General features: G+C 41.6%; 1 long non-coding RNA gene across 1 annotated transcript in view; it reads right to left on the bottom strand.

Moving 5' to 3' along the window:
• The window catches only part of LOC140737656 (uncharacterized), a 39074-nt gene that overhangs the window by 2636 nt on the left and 20187 nt on the right, over nt 1-16251 (bottom strand). The window contains exon 3 of the long non-coding RNA XR_012101218.1: nt 11523-11785. This is a non-coding gene — a long non-coding RNA (uncharacterized lncRNA). The remainder of the gene's footprint in view (nt 1-11522; nt 11786-16251) is intronic.

The following is a 16251-nucleotide window of genomic DNA, read 5'->3' as shown; positions in this document are numbered from 1 at the left end:
CTAAAGTACTTACCGTACTTACTTGAGCCCATCACCCCTACTGGGGCAGCTCACCAGAGTCCTCTATCTGTTGGCATTTCTGTAGCTCTAAAGTTTTACGGGATGGAGTTGCTAGCCCCATGCCCAACCTTGTTTCTTTTGCAGCCGGGCTCGGGACTGTCCACGTCAGAATTATTTCCTTACATAGCTCAGTATTAAAATCCAGAACAGCAATGTGAGAATTTGTGCTATTTACAACTTCATAATAATGTTACAGCGGGTGGGCAGTTCCAGATCCCAGTCATTACTCCCACTCTGTTTTAATTCCTCCTCGCCATTGGGAGCACTTTCTCTGGTAAATGATTACTGCAATCAACAGCCTGCCACTTCCCTTTTGGAGTTAAGCATTTGAACCGCTTGTACAACCTGGGATCTTTGTGTGTGGACTCAAAGGACGTGGCATGTCACATACAGGCCAAATCGAGGTGGCGGGGCCTGGGTTTGAGAGCCGGTTGTGGGGGGCGGTGTTGAGCCAATTTTGGATTTGCTGAACTGGATATGCAGGTGATTCGATGCCGCAGAACCGAGGCAAGGCCCGCGGAGGCTATGCAGAGGTGGCGGGGCCTGGGCCCGAGCATTATCGAGGCTGAGGGCCCAGGTGCGAGAGCAAGGAACAACCCAGGTTTGGACAATTTAAGCACCAGGCCAGGTTGAAAAGTTCAGCGTGCTGGGGCTGGAGGTGAGGGATGGGCCAGTTCAGCTCGTTGCTCTGTAGCTTCACTTATCTCTCCACTGCTCTGAAGCTCTGGCCTGCAACTAACAGGTTCCCGAATTGGCTGCATTGACGACTGGCTTCGTAGCTGCGGACTCACTTTCATGAATTTCAGTTCAGCATGTTACTTGCTTACTTTTATTGTTTGCACAATTTAGTTTTTTTCCTGCACATTGGATGTTTGATGGTCTTTTTTTTTAATGGGTTCTATTGAGTTATTTGTTTTGTGACTGACTGTAAGGAGAGGCATCTCAAAGTTGTATATAGTATACACTCTTTGATAATAAATGTACTTCGTACTTTCTGTACTCTGAGAAATACTGTGGTGAGCATTCTAACTGGCTGCATCGCAGTCTGATATGGAGGGGTCACTGCACACGATCGGGAAAACTGCAGTAAGTTGTAAATTCAGCTAGCTCTGTCATGGCACTAGCCTCCCCAGCATCGAGACATCTTCAAAAGCTAATGCCTCAAAAAGCAACACACAAAAAATGCTGGAGGAACGCAGCAGGTCAGGCAGAAAAGAGTCAATGTGTTGGGCTGAGGCCTTTCTTCAGGACTGAGAAGGAAGGGGGAAGGTGTCAGAATAAAAAGGTGGGGGTTAGGGACAGAGGCTAACTGAAAGGCGATAGCTAAAGCCAGCTGGATGGGAAAGGGCTGGGAAAGAAAGAATTTAATAGGAGTGGAGAATAGACAACAGTAGAAAGAGGAGGATGAGACCCAGGGGGAATTGAAGAAGAGGGAAGTGGGAGGGAAAAAAGATTAATGGAAGGAGAAATTGATATTAATGCCATCAGGATGGAGGATATTTAGACAGAATATAAGGTGTTGCCCCTCCACCCTGAGGGTGTCCTCATCTTGGCACAGCAGGAGGTCATGGATCGACATGTCAGAATGCGAATGGGAATTGGAACTAAACTGTTTGGCCACTGGGAAGTCCTGCTTGTGGCGGATGTTGCGGAGGTGCTTCTAAAAAGTGGCACTCATCATTAAGGATCCCCATCTCCCAGGCATGCCCTCTTCTCATTGCCACTGTTAAGGGGAAGGAAGACACACACTAAACGTTTCATGAACAGCTTCTTCTCCTCCATCACCAGATTTCTGAATGGACAATGAACCCATGAACTTTACCTCAGTACTTTTTGCATCATTTATTTATTTATATATATACTTCCTACTGTAATTTATTATTATTTATTGCAATGTACTGCAGCTGCAAATCAACAGATTTTATGACATACAGTATTTCAATGATATTAAACCTGATTCTGATTCTGAGAAGGCTGAGAGGGATAATATATCTGCCATGATTGAATGACTGAGCAAACTTGAACTGAATGGGGTAATTCTGCTCCTATATCCATGGTCATTGCATAACTTTTAATACCTAGCCAGTCAGAATCGGAATCAGGCTTATTAACATAATATCATATCATATCATATCAAAGGATCTGTCCTGGGACCAGCATGTAAGCGCTATCACAAAGAAGGCATGAAAGCAACTCTGCTTTCTTAGAAGTTTGTATAAATTTGGCACAACATTTAAAACTTTGACAAACTTCTATAGATGCACAGTGGAGAGTATCCTGTATGTTAAAAACCGGTATGGAAATACTAGGAATAGAAAGTGTTGGATACAGCCTAGTCCATCATAGGCAAAGCCCTCCCCTCCATTGAACACTTTTACAAGGAACACTGCCAGAAGAACACAACATTCATCATCATAAACCCCCAACATCCAGGCCATGCTTTCTTCTCACCACTGCCATTGGCCAGGAGGTACAGAAGCCGCAGGTCCCACATCACAAGGTTCAGGAACAGTTATTATCTTACAACTATCAGGCACCTGAACCAATGTCGATAACTTCTCTCACCTTGACCCTGAATGGACACCACAACCTACAGACTCATGTTCAAGAACTTTACAACTCATGATCATGGTATTATTATTTTTATTTTCACAATTTTGGTCATATTGAATGAAAGAGAAATAAATACTCAAGAGAATATATGCTCTTACCTGAACAGAATTTTATCACTGAACATTTGTCAAACTAAAATTTTAATTCTGTTCAAACATGAACGTAGAAAACAGAATGGTAGAGTACAGGCCCATTGGCCTCTGATGTTGTGCTTACCCTTCCTTTCCACATAGCCCTCCATTTTTCTATCATTCATGTGCCTACCTAAGAGTCTCTTAAATGTCTCATATATCTGCCTCTACCATCACCCTGGCAGTGCATTCCACACACCTACCACCCTCTATAAAAATCTTACCTCTAACATGTTCCCCACCCTCCCCACTTTCCTCCAATTACCTTAAAATTATGCATCTCTGTCTTAGACTTTTCCATCCTGGGAAAAGTATCTGGCTGTTCACTTAATCTATGCCTCTTATCATCTTTTACACATCTATCAAGTCACCTCTCATCCGCCTTTACTCCAAAGAGAAAACCCTAGCTCGCTCAACATATCTTCATATGTTCTCCAATCCAGGGTGCATCTGGGTAAATCTTCTCTGCACCCTCTCTAAAGCTTCCATTTCCCAACTAATGAAAGTCAACACATCACACACCTTCTTAATAATCCTATCAACTGGCAAGCAACTGTGAGGAATCTATAGAAGTGGACCCCACGATCCCTCTGTTCCCCCACACTGCTAAGAATCCAGCCATTAACTGTATTCTCCCCTCAACTTCAACCTTCCAAAGTGAACCACTTCACGCTTTTCCGGGTTTATCTCCAACAGCCATTTCTCAACCCAGCTCTACAACCTATCAATGTCCCACTGAAACCTACAACAACTATCTACGTTATCCACAACACCACTAGCCTTCGTGTCATCTGCACACTACCCTTCTACTCCCTCATTCAAGTAATTTATAAATATCACAAAGAGCAGGGATTCCAGAACAGAGCCCTGTGGAACACCCACTGGTCACCAACCTCCAGGCAGAATATGTTCCATCTATATCCAGCCTCTGACTTCTATGGCAAGCCAATTCTGAATCTATACAACCAAATTTCCCTGGATCCCAATTCACTTGATTTTCTGAATGATTATTATAGTCATAGGAGCATAAAGCATTACCACACAGAATCGGGTCCTTCAGTCCATCATCCATAACAAATTATTCATTCCATCAATCTGCACCTGAACCATAGCCCTCCCTGCCCCTGCCATACAAGTACTTACCCATATTTCTCTTAAACATTGAAAATGAACCCACAGCCACCACTTCCGCTGGCAGCTTGTACCACACTCTCACCACCCTCTGAGTGAAGAAGTTCCCACTAAAGTTCCTCTCAAACTTTTTGTCTTTCACCCTTACCCTGTAACCTCTAGTTCTAGCCTCAGTGGAAAAAGCCTGCTTCCATTTACTGTATCTATGCCCCTCACAATTTTAAATTTGGATCCTCGATTTCCTCAGTTGCAGACCCCAGTCAGTTCAAATTAGCAAAAATATCTCCTCCACAATCACCATCAGCACATGTGCACCACAAGGCTGTGTGCTTAGCCCCTGGTCTATTCGCTTTACACTCACTGTATGACTAAGCATAGCTCCAATGCCATTTTTTAGTTCTCTGTTGTAAGCCGAATCAAAGAGGGCGACAAATCAGCATATAGGAGGGAGATTGCTAATCTGGCTGAGTAGTGCCATAACAACATCTTACTCAGTGTCAGCAAGACCAAGGAACTAATTATTGACTGCAGGAGGAGGAAACCAGAGGTCCATGAGCCAGTCTTCATTGGGGGAACCAGAGGTGGAGAAAGTCAGCAACCTTAAATTCCTCGGTGTTATCATTTCAGAGGACCAGTCCTGGGCGATTACAAAGGAAGTACAACAGTGCCTCTACTTAAAATTTGCTAAGATTTGGCATAAAACTTTGACTAGCTACTGTAGAGATGTGGAGAGTATAATGACTGGTTGCATCAAAACCTGGTATGGAAAGATCAATGAATGCCCTTGAACAGAAAATCTTACAAAAAGTAGTGGATATGGCCGTCCATCATGCTAAAGCCATCCCCACCAAGGAGCAAATCTACATGGAGACCTGTGGCAGGAAAGCAGCATCCATCATCAGGGACTCCCACCACACAGGTCATGATGTCTTCTCGCTGCTGCCATCATTAGGAAGAGGGTACAGGAGTCTCAGGACTCACACCACCTGGTTCAGGAATAGTTATTACCCCTCAGCTATCAGGCTCTTGAACCAAAAGAAATAACTTCACTCATCTTCACTTGCCCCATCATTGAAGTGTTCCCACAACCTATTGACTCACTTTAAAGGGCCCTTCATCCCATGTTCGTGATATTTATTGCTTATTCATTTAACATCATTATTATTATTTATTATTTCTTTCTTTCTTTTTATATGTGCAGAGTTTGTTCTCTATTGCAGTGCGGTTGTCCGCCCTGTCAGTGCAGTCTTTTATTGATTCTATTATGATTACTGGACATACAGCATATGCCGCCAAGAAAATTAATCTCAGGGTTGAACATGGTGACACATACTGCAGGACTTTGATAATAAGTTTACTCTACTATTCTGCAATTCTTAGCTGCCTGTTTGTTCAGTTTAAATAAAAAGGCAGGCCAGTTCCCAAAAGTTTTAGCTCCGTTTTAAAGAAACAGGAATACGTATTTGAGTTAACTTTTGCTCCGTTCTCACAAAGTATAATTAACATTATAATGAATATAGTTAATTGATTATTTAATGCAAAAATATTTAATACATAAATGTTCTTCAGAAATATTTGAAAGAAAACTAAGAATGAAACTGGAGAGGTATTGTCTCCCTAATCTTATAATTTACAATATAATCCTGTAAGTGTTTTGAAACCGGCTAATTAGGAATCTTTTTACAACAACCTAATTTCTTACTTCCATAATAGTAAGAGAGTTTAACATAGCTGCAGTCAACAGTAGAGGTTTAAAGCTCTTGTCCAGTGATGTACTTAGCCCTCTTACAGGATTAGAAGTACAATTTGCTATTTCAGTCTAATTAGATAAATGGACTAAAGATTTTGTCTGGGCCTCAGTCTCCCGTGTCTGAAGCATTAGAAAATCAATTACAAGCTTTTATATTTTATTAGTACTAATGCTGTCATAAAAACAGAAACTTTGACAGCTGAAACAATCTAATCCACTCTAAATATATTTGAACTAGACCTTGGCAAAGGCCACAGATTAGTTCCATTCAGCATGTTCTTTCTCACACATGCCAGCATGTGATAGAATGTCTTGGACCTAATATAATTAAAACTTATGTCACTTCACAATATATAGTGTTAAAATTATTATCTACCTTGTTTCAGAACTATAGCCACTTCGAATAGCAATTTTTGACATTGTAACAAGAATAAATAAGTACTACCTAAATTAGCCATTATGATTTAAAAGGAAGAACAGCAGATGATGGAAATCTGCAACATTAAGTTACATGGATAGAATGATATGAGTTTAACAATCATTGTGATTGAGATCTTCATCCAGCATGTTAAATCACCTCATCTGATGTGACGTCATTTTTGATTTTGAGATAAAATTAACGAACTAAACAGAATCAGGTTTAATATCACCAGCGTACAGTATGTCATGAAATTTGTTAACTCTGTGGCAGCAGTGCAATGCAATACATGATAAATATAGATAAGGAAATGAATTATAGTAAATATATATGTATATTAAATAGTTAAATGAAGATAAGTAGTGTAAAAACAAATTTTTAAAATTGAATGAGGTGGCGTTCATGGATTCAATATCCACTTAGAAATCAGATGGAAGAGGAGGAACTGTTCCTGAATTGCTGAGTGTGTTCCTTCAGATTTTTGTACCTTCCTCCTGATGGTTACAATGAGGTGGTAGGGGTCCTTAATAATGGACATTGCCTTTCTGAGGCACCACTCCTTGAAAATGTCTAGAATACTACAGAGGCTAGTACCCATGATGGAGCTGACTAATTTTGCAACACTTGATCATAGCTTACTTCAATCCTGTACAGTAGCACCCCCTCCCCCATACCAGACAGTGATACAGCCTGTCAGAATGCTCCTCACAATACATCTGTAGATCTACACAAGTCTATAATGATTCCTGGAAGTTAACTGAACCAATTCATGTTTTTTCTTCATATACGACTGCAACGAATTTTCATGCTCTTAAGTATTTTTAGGAACTAATGCCAGGCCGATACATGGGGGTGGGGGGGAATGATGTTCAAGCCCAGAACACATTAATGCTTATCAGGTCCAGATGCTAGTGCAAGGAACGACCCGATGTTTGGATGGTTTAAATGCCAGGCCAGATGGATTGAAAAGTCAGGGTGTCTGAACACCCTGAGGCGAGGATCAGGCTACACTCAGCTTTGCGCTGAACTGAGTCTGACAATGTGGCCTGCTCTGGCTACTCCGGGCTTTGTGGTTATGAACTACTTTTGTTCTGAATGCTATTTGCTTACTCTCATTGTTTGCATGACTTTTTTCCCTCTGCACATTGGGTATTTGGCAGCCTTTTTTTTTAATGGGTTCTTTGGGTTTCTTTGTTTTGTGGCTGCCTGTAAGGAGACAAATCTCAAGGTTGTATAATGTATACATATTTTGATAACAAGTACTTTGAACTTTGAAAATTCTGGATTTCTGTTGGCTGCAGGATTGAACCAAAGGCACCCTCACCTCCAGTAAAAATGCTTTCTTTTCCTTTTTACCTTTTACACTGTTGATTTGCGTCCTATGTTCAACAATATAGCAGAATTCTTAAATCATCAACACAAGAGATCTGCAGTTGCTGGAAATCTTAATCAACACATACAAAATGCTGGAGGAACTCAGCAAGTTAGGCAGCATCCCTGGAGGGGAAAAAACAGTTGACGTTCTAGGCCAAGACTCTTCATCAAGACTGGGACTCTCTAGAATTTTTATTTACAGATACAGCAGAGTAACAGGCCCTTTCGGCCCAACAAGCCCACGCTCCCCAATTACACCCCATGACAATTAACTTAGCCCATATGTCTTTGGAATGTGAGAGGAAAGCGGAGCACCTGGAGGAAACCCACATGGTCAGAAACATACAAACTCCTTATAAACTGCGGCAGGAAATAAACCTGGATCACTGGTGTGGTAATAGCATTCTGCTAACTACTATGCTGCCATGCCACCTCTACATTCTTCATTAACTATATTAGGCAAAAACGTCAAAGTTACATTATCACGATCTTTAAAATCCATATCTACTCATCCTGAAACTAGTAAAGGACTAATTTCATAATCCAGCAAAAATATCATTGTCAGTAATATTTTTTAAATGGGCAAATTAAAATTTAATTGTTCTTTGGTCTATGTTGACTCAACCATTCAAAAATATTGAGGGGAGATGTGATGAAATGTCTCCCCAGATGGAATCATCTTCTGTTTTCTCAAATCAAGACTTACCACCCTCAATGTTGCATTCTTGCCTTTTGTTTTCCCCTTGCCTTTATTTTGACATTTTCCCTCCCTGATGTTTTTCTTTTCTCTCCTCTTTTGTGCAACTTCTCCATTTTCTTTCCCAATTCTCCAGTTTCCTTCCAAGTGTTAATAACTTCTCCTGCCTTAGATTTAACCTCACCTCTTTAGACCTGCTGTCTTCACTCTTTCTGCCTCTGAAAATTACTGATCTTCCATCTCCCACATCACACATAGTATTGTGCAAAAGTCTTAGGCACACTGTTGTAATTTTATGTATTGCACTATACTGCTGCCATAAAAAAACAAATTTCATGACATACGTATGATGATAAACCTAACCCTGATATGGGCCTCTATTGTGGACTGAGAATAGAAAGGGGGCCTGGAGAGGGGAACCATGGTTGGGAAAAGGAGAAGGGAGAGGGGAGGGAGCAGGAAGCACCAGAGAGATATTCTGTAATGATCAATAAACCAATTGTCTGGAATCAAATGACTTTGTCTGGTGTCTCAGGGCTGGATGTGTCTGCACGCACACCATCCTCTGTCCCTGACACTCCTCTGCCACCTGTTCCACACCCCTCCCACAGTGCTACACCCTCGCCATTCCCAACATCCAGGTTTAAAAACTCACTTTCTGCTCCACGTTGACAAATACAGCTATATCTGTGTGCCTAAGACTTTTGCACGGTACTTTTTGTTCATGAAAGTGTCATGGACTAGATGGCACAAAGAAAATAGAGATTATTGGCAAATAGGAAACAGAGAATATGGGTAAAACACTTCTGAGCACAGATAGTAATGATCTGAACATGCCCTCTCAGCACTTCCACCAGTTAGGAAGATCATGGTAGATTTTTTACCTCAATGCTAACTTCTTTTTGCATTCACCTATATAACCTTGATTTGCTCAATATATCAAAATCAATCAATCTCTGTCTTGACTCAGAATTTGAGCTTTCATAGCCTCTTGGATATTCCTTTGAGTGAGAAAAGCATGCCGACAGGAAGACGACAGTAACTGAAATAGCCATGTGTTCCAACAGTGGTGGGCAGAAGAGCATCTCTGAATGCACAACATGTCAAACCTTGAAGTGGATGAACTACAGTAGCAGAAGGCCACTGAGTGTATAGTTCTCCAGTCTCCAGCTGGAGAAGCACCAGTTCTGTATCTTTCCTGACAAGCTCCTAAAGCATCTTGTACAGTCATCTCATTCTTCAAAACTAGTGAGCATCCCTCTTCAGGGGCACGTATACAGAAAGATGCCAGATAAAGGCCAGTAACTCCATGAAAGATCCCATTCACCCTGCTTATGGACTGTTTGTGCCATTCCCATCAGCACAGAGTAGGGGAATTAAGGGTTATGGGGAAAAGGCAGGTAGGTGGAGATGAGTCCATGGCCAGATTAGCTATGATCTTATTGAATGGCGGAGTAGGCTCGACAGGTCAGATGGCCAACTCCTGCTCCCATTTCTTAGGTTCGTATGTTCTTACCAGACCCATACATCTCATGCAGATGCAGTCTCACTGGGCAGTATGTAACTGGAGAAAGATGTCTCTGCCCCTGCACTGAAATCCTTGTGCATTAAAAATCAACATACCTGAAGACAGTTCACGAAATTACAATTTTGTCTTCTCCATCTCTTTTAAATATACTTCTATTACTAACTTGGGTGCAATTAGAACTTGTAATTTACATTGTGATAATGTGTTTTTGGGCTGACTAAGTCACCTGGTGCCTCTGTTGTCCTGGAGGGAATGCAACATGGTTGACAGTGGGGTTAGGATGGAGTATGTGATCTAATGGCGGAGTGTGAACTAATGAATGGCTCCAATTCTTGACCAAATCTCTGATTAAAGTATTGAGCAAGATTGAAATCAACGAGGAGAAGAGCAGAAGGCAAGTTGGTGTTCAGCACCGTCTGCCTGTGTTTGACTGGTCTCTCTCACTCTCTCCCTCTGCTGCCAAAGGAAGGTGCTGGAGTCTTGGTTCTTTAGCAAGGTTTGATTGGCACTGTTAGTAAATTGGACCCGTTTTTAGAGAACTCTGCAGTTCATGTTATATGTGTTTGGACTTCTGGTTATTCCTTTTGTTATTGCCATTTTTCCCAATTTGATCGGGACAGACCGGCTCTGTGGCCTGAGGTTGGTGAACAGCACAGCATTAAATTGTATTGAACTGAACAATTCTAGCTTGTTCCAAGGACTCTGTGGTTTGATGTTGGTTTTTTTTGTGTGTTAGATGTTTGATGTTTTCTTTGAGTGGGGTCCATGGTGTTTCTTCGTTTCGTGGCTGTCTGCAGGAAGATCTTTCTTAGGGTTGTATACTGCATACATGCTTTGATAACAAATGTACTTTGAATTTGTCCTCCTAAGTTCTTGCTGAACCAAGAACATAAAAAGGTATAGTGCAGTACAGACTTTTAGAATGCAGGGGTGTTCTTAAAATCTGCAGTTTCAACAATATCTGTATATTTTTCCTAGTCAGTTGGCCATGTCATTCACACAACCAATACCAGCCCCCCCCCCCCCCCCCCCCAATCTAATCTGAGTTCAGCATGGAAAAATAGTACTGGGTAGATGGGAAAAAAAGTGTGTACTCAAAACACCTTGAAGAAATGCAACACTCCAATGATTCTGAGGATTCCTTGGCTTATGACTGTTTCATATGGAGAAGGGATATTTGGAAAGGTATTGAGAACCTCAACACCACCCCAAATTTGGAGTATTGTGAGCAGTTCTAGTCACTTACCTACAGGAAAGAAGTCGATAAGATTGAAAAAGTTTCAAAGAAAATTTACAGAAATTGAGGACTTGCGTTATAGGGATAGATTGAATAGGTTAGGACTTTATTCCCTGGAATGTGAGGAGAATGAGGGGAGATCTGACAGAGGTATACAAAATTACAAGTGGTGTAGACAGGGTAAATGCAAGCAGGCTTTTTCTCTTTAGGGTGGCCGAGAGGAGAACTAGTGATCATAGGTTTCGAGTTAAAGGTGATAAATTTAAAGGAATCTGAGGGGAACTTCTTCACTCATAGGGTGGTGGGAGAGTGGAACAGTCTGCCAGCGGAAGTAGTAAATGCAAGTTCAATTCAAAGTAACTTTATAATCAAAGTATGTATATATCAGTATTTTACCCCTGAGATTCATTTTCTTATTGGTATACTCAATAAATCCATAATAGAATAATAACCATAATAGAGACAATGAAAGACTGCAACAACTTGGGTGTCAACCAGTGTGCAAAAGTCAACAAACAGTGCAAATACAAAAAGAAAGAAAGAATAATAACAATAATTAATTAATTAATTAATTATCGAGAACCTGAGTCGACGGGTCCTTGAAAGTGAGTCCATAGGCTGTGGGAACATTTCAGTGATGGGGCAAATGAAGTTAAGTGAAGTTATCCCCTTTGGTTAAGAGCCAAAGTTGAGATTGATGGTTGAGGAGTAAAAACTGTTCCCGAACTTAGAAGTGAGTCCAGACGCTCTTGTACCTTCTTCTAGATGGCAGCAGTGAGAAGACAGCTTATCCAGAGTGGTGGATGTCCCTGATGTTCGACGCTGCTTTCCTGCAGCAACTGTAACCTTTAGGAGAAATATGGGTAAGTACATGAATGGGAATAATACGGAGGGCTATGGTTCAGATGCTGGTCATTGGGACTAGGGAGAATAACAGTTTTTATTTAACTTTTATTCAACAGAAGTTATTTTTTAAAATTATTTATTTTTTATTTCTGTTTTTGCACTACTTAATTTAACTATTTAATATACTATTTAATATAAATACTTACTGTAATTCAGGTTTTTAAAAATATATTTATTATGTATTGTATTGTACTAATGCCACAAAGTTAACAAATTTCTCTACATATAAAAACATCGAAATCTACAGCACATTACAGGCCCTTCAGCCCACAATGTTGTGCCAACCATGTAACCAAATCTAGAACCTGCCTAGAATTTCCTTACTGCATAGCCCTCTGTTTTACTAAGCTCCATTTAAGAGTCTCCTTCAATTGACTTATCTACATACTGCATCAGGAAATCTTCCTGAACACACCAACAGAACTCCACCCCATTGAAACTCCTTGCTCTGAGGAGATGCCAGTCAATATTACGAAAGTTAAAATCACCCATTACAACAACCTTATTAACATTGCACTGTTCCAGAATCTGCATACCTATCTGCTCCTCGATGTCTCTGTTACTATTGGGAGGCCTATAAAAAACACGCTGTAGAGTTATTGCCCCCTTCCTGTTTCTGACTTTCACCCACAATGACCATCCCTCCATGACTTCCACCTTTTCTGTAGCCATGATACTAACCCTGATTAGCAGTGCCACTTCCCACCTCTTTTGCCTCCCTCCCTGTTCCTTTTGAAACATCTAAAGCCTGGCACACTCAGCAGCTATTCCTGCCCGAGTCACCCAAGTAGCTGGAATGGCCACAACATCATAGTTCCATGTACTGATCCACGCTCTACATTCATCTGCCTTGCTCATGATACTCCTTGCATTAAAAGAGACACATCTCAAACCATCTGGCTGAGCGCTTCTTTGCTCTATCATCTGCATATCCTTCCTCAAAAACTCCCTACAAGCTGTCACTACTTGTGTGCCAACAGCCCCATCCTCTACCTCTTCACTTTGGTTCCTACCCCCCTGCAAATCTAATTTAAACCCTCCCCAATAGCACTAGCAAACTTCCCTCCCAGGATATTCGTTCGCCTCCAGTTCAGATGCAACCCATCCCATTTGTACAGGTCATCCTTTCCCCAGAAAAGGTTCCAATGATCCAAGAACTTGAAACTCTGCCCCCCTGCACACTCTCCTCAGCCACTCACTCATCTGCGCTATCTTCCTACTCTGACCTTCACTAGCTTGTGGCGCTGGGAGTAATCCGGATTATTTCCATCTTGGAGGTCCTGCTCTTCAGCCTCCTTCCCAACTCCCTAAATTTACTGCGCAGGATTTCTACACTTCTCCTGCCTATGTCATTGGTACCAACATGTACCACGACCTCCATCTGCTCACCCTCCCCTTCAAGAATATTCTGCAACCGCTCAGAGACATTCTGGACCCTAGCATCCAGGAGGCAACACACTATTCTGGTCTCTCTTTTGCTGCCACAGAATCTCCTATCTGTACCCTAACTGTCGAGTCTCCTATGAGTATTTCTTTGCTTGACTTCACCGTACACTTCTGTGGCTCAGAACCGACCACATTGCTATTAGTCTGACTGCTGCTGCCTTGCCCAGATAGGTCAACCCCCCTCAGCAATATGCTAAGTGGTATACCCGTGCTGAGGGGAATGGCCACAGGGGGACATTCTCCCCTTACCTTTCTCACTGCTCACTCATCTATTCCACAAATTCTGCGCTATGGGTGTAACCACCTGCTCAAAAGTTGTATCTATCAATTGCTCTGCCTCCCGGACGATCCTAAGTTCATCCAGCTCCAGCTCTTTAATGCAGTCTTTTATGAGCTGGAGTTGGCTGCACTTCCCACAGGTGTAGTCATCAGGGAGACTATCAGGTTCCATGAATTCCCACACCCCACAGAAAGAGCATTCCACTGCCATGTCCGCTACCCTGCCTGCACTGTACAATCAGCAACCAAGACCAAATTTTCTAACCTGTGTCTTTGGACTCAGCCTCTTCTCATTGAAGCCTCTTGAGTTAAAGCCTGACACTCCCAATCTCACCACTGGTTTACTCCCAACAATGGCTGCCCCACTTGCCCCTTCTGTACTTTTATTTAATTCACAGTGCTCTGCTCCCGACGCGAATTGGACCTCTGGAATGTACAAATGCCTGCGAAGCTCTCCTTAATTCTAGTTTCGCCGACCTGCGAGCAAACACTGATTGAGAGCATATGCTGGTGATATTAAACCAGATTCTGAGTTTGGTACAGACTAGATGGGCCATATAACCTGTTTCTGTGCTCTCTTCCCCTCTGAAGACAAACTGTCAACTGACATCTTTTATAAACCTACTGATTCCAATGGTTCCCTTGTCCATACCTCTTTCCACCCTATCTCCTGTAAAAATCCTATTCCCTTTATTCAGTTCCTTCGCCTCCATCCCATCTGTCTTCAGGATGCATCTTTCCATTCCAGGACATCATAGATGTCCTCCTTCTTCAAAGAACGTGTTTTTTCTCCCTCCATTGTTGATGCCACCCTGTCCTCTTGAACCAAGGGGGTTTAGAATCACCATTCACAACTTACAAATGGGCTATTACTGTATTATAGGCCTTGCTTGCAATTCCCGCGAGGCACTACCTAAAACCTCAAAAGATTTTTGTGGTACATGATCACAACTTATGAATTTGAGTACTGGGAATTGCTTATACATTCTGTCTCCCAGTCTCCTAGTAGGAAGCTGCAAGGAGCCATTTTCTTCACAAATCATGGAGTTGAACTTTTCATTTGTCAAAAATTAATCAGGTCTTCTAGAAACTCATCAGTAATTAGGTTATATTCACATCTGATCTACTTCGTTATTGTGTAGAAAGAGATGATAAAGCTAAGATGCACCAAATCTGTGGAACTCTCTGCCCAATGAAGCACTGGAGACCAATATATTTAAGAAGATTGGATAGATTTTTGCATAGTAGGGGAATTAAGGGTTATGGGGAAAAGGCAGGTAGGTGGAGATGAGTCCATGGCCAGATCAGCCATGATCTTATTGAATGGCGGAGCAGGCTTGATAGATGGCCCACTCCTGTTCCTATTTCTTATGTTTTTATGTTCAAAACACTGAATTCCTTTTTAGGACTATAAAGTTTTAATTTCAACTGTTGTTTGTGACATTCCTTAGCTCTGAATATTCTACAGTCTTCTTACACTTTATCATTCAAGTGACTGTGCACCTTCATTCATCTGGCACTTCATATTTTAACCATACCAGACACTGCTCCTGGAATTCCATGTTGAAGCAGATATGATTCCTTGGTCTACAACCCACAAAGTGCTCAGATCTTACTCCAAAATGTTAACTGCCTGTTCTTCTCCATAGGTGCTCCCCTTCTTGCTGAGTTTCTCCATCACTTTGTGTGTATTGAAAGTTCAAAGTAAATTTATTATCAAAGTACATGTAAATCACCATATGCAACCCTGAGATTCACTTCCTTGCAGACATACTTAGTAAATCCAAGAAAAATAATAGAATCAATGAAAGACCACACCCATTAAGACAAACAACCAATGTGCAAAAGACAACAAACTGCAAATACAAAATAAAAATAATAATAAATAAATAAGCAATAAATATCGAGAACATGAGATAAAGAGTCCTTGAAAGTGAGTCCATAGGTTATGGGAACAGATTAATGACGAAGCAAATGAAGTTGAGTAAAGTTATCCAATTACAAATAAGAGAAAATCTGCAGGTGCTCAAAATGTGTGTTGCTGGAGTAAAATTATCCCCACAGGTTGAACAGCCTGAAGGTTCAGGGGTAAGAACTGTTCCTGGTGGTGTGGGCCTTTGATGAAGGATGCTGCTTTCCTGTGACAGCACTCCATGTAGATGTGCTCAATGGTGGGGAGGAGTTTGCTCGTGATGGACTGAGCTGTATCCACTATGTTTTATCGGATTTTCCCTCAAGGGCATTAGAGGTTCCATACCAGGCAATAATCCCACTAGTCCATATATTCTCCAGCACACATCTATAGAAGTTTGTCGAAGTTTTGGATGTCATGTTGAATCTTTGCAAACTTCCAAGAAAGTAGAGGCGTTGTCTTGCTTTCTTCGTAATTGTAAAGTTTGTGACCTTCTCTACCTCTGACCTTCTGATGAGGATTGGCTCATAGACCTCCAGTTCCTGCCTCCTGAAGTCAATAATCAGTAAACTGGTCTTGCAGACATTAAGAGAAAAGTTGGCTTTGTGGCACCACTGAGCCAGATTTTCAATCTCCCTCGTATATGCTGATATATCACTATGTTGGATTCAGCCAACTGCAGTGGCGTCATCAGCAAACTTAAATATGCTATAGGAGCTGCGCTTAGCCTCACAGTCATAAATAAAAAAAGTGAGTAGAACAGGGGGCT

Source organism: Hemitrygon akajei, chromosome 13 (assembly GCF_048418815.1).
Source record: "Hemitrygon akajei chromosome 13, sHemAka1.3, whole genome shotgun sequence".
NCBI classification, from domain to species: domain Eukaryota; kingdom Metazoa; phylum Chordata; class Chondrichthyes; order Myliobatiformes; family Dasyatidae; genus Hemitrygon; species Hemitrygon akajei.
This window is presented reverse-complemented; position numbering and strand designations above follow the sequence as displayed.